The sequence below is a fragment of the Lycium barbarum genome, chromosome 2 (genome assembly GCF_019175385.1).
Source record: "Lycium barbarum isolate Lr01 chromosome 2, ASM1917538v2, whole genome shotgun sequence".
In the NCBI taxonomy this organism is placed as follows: domain Eukaryota; kingdom Viridiplantae; phylum Streptophyta; class Magnoliopsida; order Solanales; family Solanaceae; genus Lycium; species Lycium barbarum.
Window position 1 is genome coordinate 15,184,612 of NC_083338.1, and position 7,973 is coordinate 15,192,584.

The window sequence follows — 7,973 nt, forward strand, 5'->3', positions numbered from 1 at the left end:
TATAATGACTCTTTTAAAAACAACACTATGAACTCGGCAATCAAGAACTCACAACCACCTGTACATATATACTGAAAATAACAGTGCAGGCCGACTAGACCGCTACATATGATGTACAACAAAATAAGAGCCGAGAAGGCTACATATCATCCCAACTATGTACAACTGTCTACAAACCTCTAATGGAATACAAAGCTGTAGAAAGGACGGGACAGGGCCCCATCATACCCATATATACATATCAAAAATAGCAAATCAAAAATAGACTGCAGCTCCGAACCAAGTGAAGCGCACTGACTATCGCTGGGTGGAAGTCCTACTGAGCTGGACCACTGTATGTCTACCTGAACCTGCGAGCATGAACGCTGCCCCCCAAGTAAAGGGGAGTCAGTACGAATAATGTATCAAGTATGTAAGGCATAAGAGCAACATATACATAAGAATCATGAAAGAGAGCTGAAACATGGAAGCTAATCCAAGGATCTGACTACATCGGCGTGACTGAACATCTGGAAGTACCTGTATAACTGAAAGTGCCTCTGAGGGCGTATGAGATGCATGCTTTCCTTTAAAAAAAATACATATATCATAATATAACTGTTAGCGCTGTGGAACATACAGCCCGATCCATAATGTCAATGTTGTGGAATGCACAGCTCGATCCATATATCATATCGTCCCGCGTCCGGGGTAATCTCATACTGTACCCACTGCAGTGGTGTGCACATCTTCGTGCCTACCCGGCCGACTATAGAGTGGCGTGGTGTAAGAAAATAGATGTACATATATATATATATATATATATATATATATATATATATATATATATATATATATATATATATATATATATATATAAATGCATGAAAGACTCGTAAAAAGATACTCTGAACTCCTCGGGATAACATAAAGTCTCCCAGTAGCGTAAGAAGCTAGTATGTCATTATAATAGATCTCTCGAAGCTATAGATGTGAAACATACAGAATCAAGGATACAATGAATTCTATACTATCTAGGAGAGTCTTTGGAACTTGCTCGTTTACTTCTTTCATTCGTATCATAAGGATCATACCAAAATGAAAGAAAGGGATAGCCTTAACATAAGGGATAGCCTTAACATACCTTGGAGGTTATCTAATCGTCCATATATGGTAAAAATCCCAGTGCAGAAGAGTATTTTAGTTGATAGAGTTGTAGAGATTGCATGATATATGTTTAGGGCAGGGACACCGTAGATAATCTATGTGCGTTACTGATGTCCGTTTTTGATGTAATTATGGGGATGGATTGGTTGGTGTCATGTGATGCATCGGTTGTTTGCTATGCTAAGCTGATACGTTTTAATTTTCCTGGAGAAACTTTAGTGTGGAAAGGCATGACTACTGTAACTCAATGAAAAATAATATCTTGTGTAAAGGCACGCCGAATGATTAATCATGGGTGTTTGGGGTTTATTGCAGCAGTTCATGATACTCGAGCGGAGAATGTTACTACTGGCAGTGTTCCTATTGTTCGAGAATATGCGGACATGTTTCCCGAAGATTTACCCGGCCTACCCCTAATGAGGGAAATTGAGTTCAACATTGATTTAGTGCTAGGGACTCAACCTATATCTATTCCTACATATCGCATGGCTCCAGCTTAGTTGAGAGAATTGAAGGTTCAACTCCAAGAGCTACTTGATAAGGGGTTTATCAGGCCCAGTGTATCGCCTTGGGGTGCACCTGTGTTATTTTTGAAAAATAAAGATGGCACGATGTGTCAAGACCCAATTTCACTATGTCATGCGGGTACCTACCTTTCCCACCTCAGTAGGCGAACCCTTAACCCAACATTCAAGATTTATAAAAAATAGCGGATGAAAGAAAAATAACGTAAGTCTCACAAATATAATATAAATAAGTGGGGAAGTAAAAGAAATCCACCCCAGTATCTGGTTTGGTCATATAAGAGCATCTAACTAATACTACAAGTCTAAATAATAATACATAATAGTCTCAAAATCATGTCTCAGAATAGAAAGCAAGACACAATAATAGGAAGAGTCTTCGGGCAGCGAACGTCCTCATGCTCACCCTAAAGAGACTCGAATCGGCAATCCTCGAATATCAGCCACGAGGGGTAGAAGTAGATCCTTTCTGGTACTCTGCATTCATAAAATAATGCAACAAGTGCAGGTCAGTACAAACAAAGAGTACTGGTAGGTATCATAGGCTGTCCTCAGTTAGCTAACATATATATAGAAAGTAAATGAAAGATAGGAATGCTCACAATCAAATACAAGTATAATACAGTCTCATCAATACATATCATGTCCTCAAGTATCAACAATTCACATCAGTATTGAACCCTTAGCTACCAACAAGGTTCCATAACCAATCAAGTCTATAGTGATGTATCTAAACCCGAGTGTTCCCAGTCTCATCATATCCGATCAAGCCTATTGTTAGAGCCTAATCTCAAGTGCTCAAAGTACTCATCATAATCAATAAAATATCCGATCAACTATCCACAACACAATAACAATCCAATCACAATGATGATAACAGGTGCAATGCAATGCGATGATATGGACTATGTCCATGTATCAGTGCCGTGTACACACATGCCTCGAGCGGAACATCACGTCTCGATGGTCATGACCCATGGGGGACCCGCAAAGTCTAGGTACTATGTCGCTCCGTAACACACAGACTAGAGACGACCTTTCCACCCTTCACACCTGCTGACCATCCCGTATCACACATCCTAGAATGGTCGCGCAACCAGTATAATAGCTCCCAAGTCTTTCCAAGAAACAACATAGGCCACGTCGTCACCCCCAGTCATATATATATATATATATATATATATATATATATATGCAAGATGAGTGTTCAATGTATGATTTAAGTATAAAAATGACAATGACAAGATCTCATATCAATTAGCAAAGTGCCCCAAATGGACACCTCATAATATCTACACTCATCTGCTCCGATAAATGATCTCGGATCACGGACTCTCATCTCTCTTTGACGCTCTTCGGTAAAGATCTTAGAGGCTACATTCTCTCACTTATCATCATCAGTATCATAACCATACAACATCAATGTATCATGGAAATGAGTATGAATATGATGTAATATAATATCAACAACCAATTCAATCCCAAACAGTACCACACGTGGCACACAAGTAATGTCAATAATAAGGCTACACTATAAGCCACAATGGCATCACAATTTTCATCTCAATATCAATCAATTAAAGTACTGCAATATCATATCCATGATATTTCACTAATCACCAATATCCGATGTCTCAATATGGCAACGATCCAAGAAGTAAATAGAACAAGATAAGTCAACAACACAACGGGGTGGCTAGCCCCCAAATCACACAACAAGGCCCAACCTAAGACAATATCCAACCCGACTTCATACCCGAAGGTCCACGTGTTTTCTCCAACACAAACTAATAATACATAAGTTTCGCTAACCGAAGTCTAACCAGAAAGTAAGCCGTAATCAACCTGGAAAGACGAACAACAAACTCGAAGTGTCAAACATATTACTTTCCCTTTCTTTATGCCTCAAAATAATGAAATTATAGCCATATCCGAATATGGAATTAAAATCAAGAAGAACATCATTCAATCCTTACTTCTATTCAATGGGTTTTATGAACTAGAAAGATGAAATTAGGAATCTATAGGTCTCAACATGAAATTAATATTCTAGGTGATCAATTCCCATTAATTATAAGCTAGAAGAACTAACAAATCACTTAAATTCATATTCTAGTCAAAACCCCCAAATTTGGGTATAAACCCTAGCTTTTCAATTCAAGAATTAACCTCTAATAATAGATTATACATGCTTACAACATTGAATACATCAGATTTTATGATTATCTTAGCCAATTTCATCAACATAAACAACTTAGGAAGTCTAAACCCTCTTTTAAGAAACTTTCATGAAAACTCATTTAATCCCTATTTGATTCTATAGATTTCTAGCATTAGATCATGATTAGGAATAATAGCTTGTAGAATCTAAGACCAAGAGAATTACCTTAATGAAGAATCTGCCCCAAACCCCTTAAATTCTCCTCCAAAACTTAAGGTTATGATAATAGAATAATGACATAAGGGTTGGGGTTTTATTAAGTCATTAAATGAAGAAATTGCCTGTCAACCGCCTCTGCGATCACGGGACCGCTATAATGGTCCAGCATCAGTACTCACCCCACCGCTACAGCGGTTACCTAGAAATGCACTTAGCTGCTTTTTTGGCGTGGCCACCGCTATTGCAGTACTGGTGCCGCAATTGCGGCACACCAGAAACCAAAAATAATTCAAGTTCCACAAACTCATTCTAAAATTCGATTATCACCCGAGGCCCTATACACACAAAATAGATATGCATATATACATAAAAATATGCTACAAACTCACACGATGCCTCAAATTTCCCAACGAGGGTCTCGTTGACCAAGTCAACCCCTAAGACCCAAAACCAACTTTCCAACACGAGTCCCAAAACACACCTGAGTGCATTGGGAGCCGAACCAAACCCACCAATCAGTCACAAATGATCATTCGGACCTCTCGGAATCGATAAAATTTCGATAAAGGTCGGTTTAGCCAAAATCATCTTTAAGTCAATCCTTTTTCGCTTTAAGCCTAAATTCCCATAAATTCACCCAAACCATATCCAAAGACCTCGGGATGCGTGTCAACGACCCCTTCGGGTCAAAAGTGAGCTAATAAAGCTCGAAAAAATGTCAAAAGCATCGAAAAAATAATAACGACAAAACGGGTCGTTACACAATGAAAATGTGCATTACTACAACCAATTAAATATGGCGATGATTAAGAATAATATCCATTACCTCGTACTGACGATTTATTTGATCAGTTGTAGGGTGATACTCATTTTTTCAAAATCGACTTGAGATCAGGTTACCATCGGCTGAGAATCAAGACTGAGGATATATCCAAGACAGCTTTTCGGACCAGATATGGGCACTTTGACTTTTGGTGATGTCCTTCGGGTTGACTAATGTGCTCACAGCATTTATGGACCTCATGAACAGTGTATTCAAGCCATACTTAGATCATTTTTTATTGTGTTCATATTTTCTTCTACTCTCTGAGTGAGGTTGAACATGGACAACACTTGATAATTGTGCTACAAACACATAAAGAACAGAAGCTCTATGCCAAATTCTCAAAATGTGTGTTGACACCCAAGTTTTGACCTCTCATAATTTATTTTAATCATCCTGAGTCCTTCAAAATTAAACAGAGTTAAAAAAATGTTTTTATAAAATTATATAGATAATATTTTACCATTCTCACTTGGTGAAATAATTTCTATAAATATTATAAGTCATTTGGAAATTAATTTACATATTATTAGAACAATATTGGTATTTTCCAGAAAAATTAAATCAATTTTGTAAATATTTCACTTCTTTTAATTCAAGGAAATTGGTTATTTAAAATAAATATTCAATTTTACCACTTAACTCTAAATTTTTGCACAAGTAGGTCATTATGGCTAAAATAGGATTACAATTGAAATAATCAATTGAATAATCTAATTTTTCACTTTAACTAAAATGGCAAAATTTATGGTTTATTTTAATTAGGGCCATATTTGCAAAGTAGAGAATTAATTAGCAAATTAATTTAAAAGTGGTCTTAATTGCAAACAAATGTGTTTAATTAGCGGGCATTCCTTTAAATGTGGTTATTTGTTTAAAATAAGGCTCCTCCCAATATATATGTGTCAAGCCCCAAATCTGGAGCGGCGTGACCGGCACTCGGTGCCAAACTAGGCCCGAGCGAACCACTTTAAATCTGATACTCTACTAAGGACTACCTGCACACAGATAATACCAACAAGTCGGCGAGGCCGTAATCTGGATGGATTTATATATATATATATATATATATGCTGACTATGAGCCTGTTTGGATGGGCTTAAAATAAGCAGCTTATGAGCTGGAAACAACTTATAAGCCAAAAAAAAAATTGGGGTAGGCTAACTTATTTTTTTTGGCTTACAAGTTGTTTTCAGCTTATAAGCTCCTTTAGATAAGCTAAACCAAACGGGCCCAATTATTTTTTTGGGCTTATTTTATGCACAAAATGAATTTAAGCTGGCCAGCCAAATACTCAAAAAAGCTGGAAACAGCTTATAAGCAACTTATAAGCCAATCAAAACGAGCTCTATCTCGTCTGAACTGGGCAGACACACACCCAAAATATATATATACACAATTGAGCAACCCGACGAGGTTGCTATGTAGCTGAACAACAAAACTAAGAGCCAACAAGGCTACATAACATCCCAACTACATACAACTGTCTACAGACCTCTAGGAAACACGAGTTGTAGAAAGGATAGGACATGGCCCCGTCATACCCATACATGTCAAAATAGCATACCAAAAAGGGACTGCAGCTCCGGACCTAGTGGAGCGCACTGACTGCGGCTGAGTGGAATAACTCCATGACTCGTAGGTCAGGTAATAACTCCATGACCCGTAGGTCAGGTAATAACTCTGTGGCTCATAAGCAAGGTAATAACTCCGTAGCTCATAGGCCGGGCAATAACTTCGTGGCTCATAGGCCAAGTAATATAGAATGTAAATATATGCATATCGAGCATGTGCTGAAAAGTACCGACTCTGTAACATGCCTCTTCTATCTCTCTATGAACTCCAGGACATAGGAAGGCTAGGTGGCCCCTCAGAAAGAACAACATAACACTCGAAAACTAGACAACGATATGACAGGCTATACTTTGACAAATCTCGAATTATAAGGTTTATCATGCAATTACCATATATGGAAACATGCCAAGAAAAGAAGGAATAATTATCATAAGAACTTTGAGAATCATGAACTTCTAGCTTTTTGGGAATAAGAATGTTATGGAAGTCATGTATGTGTTCATAGGAAAAGAATCATGCCTTTAAAAAGAAAGGGTTTAGCCTTAACATACCTTTTTGGTCTCCTTAAATACTTAATGCTTATCCTCCCAAGCTCGTAATCTACATTCAAGAGAATTCATATTATTGTTAGGCTTCCTTCAAATTAATTCCTTTTAAAATCTGCCAAAATTTGGGTAGTATCTCTACTATTTATGTTACATCCCAAAGACCACTAAGGGTCATCAAACATCCCAACAACAACAATCAAAAATAGCAACAACTACAATATAATCCAATATAACCTTCTTTGATTACTTTAAGAATCATATCGAGCGGCAAGCTCGTTTAACGAATAACAAATGTCATTCAAACCCAACTCTCCTTTCATAATTCAGTCCACACCCTTCATAACATTATGCATATATTTAACATATCATATTTTAGTTCAAAATATCCTTAAATGTATTCCAAAGCAATCCATACTCCTACACCGCATCCTTTACTTTCTATTCGTAGATTTCATATATTTTCTTCTCCATCTTTCCAACTTACACATGAATATCCCAATAACCGTAGGGACAATATATTCAGGTTATAATCCACCATTTACAACCATTAGAAGTCATATTTAAGCATTCAAAACAGGCCCTACAAAACAGTGGCTTAACTTAACTTATTTTGATGTAGTCGTGCGGCATTTGGCCTCAAACAACTTTACCAACCTTTAATTAAGCTAACACACAACCAAAGGGGTGTTATACGTACCTTAAGTAGTGCATACAACCCAATAACCATGGCTGAATCAGTTCAACTTTACCCTCAATCATGATACAATACCATAGGCTTGCTACTATTGTAGTTTCTAACTTTCTTGATGGATGATTTGGTTCTTTCCACTTGATTTGGGCCAAAATTTCGTGGGTGGAATTTGGGGAAACATTATAGAGGATTGGGGAATGTTTTAGAGGTGTTGGATGAAAAAACAATAGGGGTAAAACCCTTCTTCAAGAGCTCTAGAGTCGGTTTGGACCGACCTAGAGTCTTC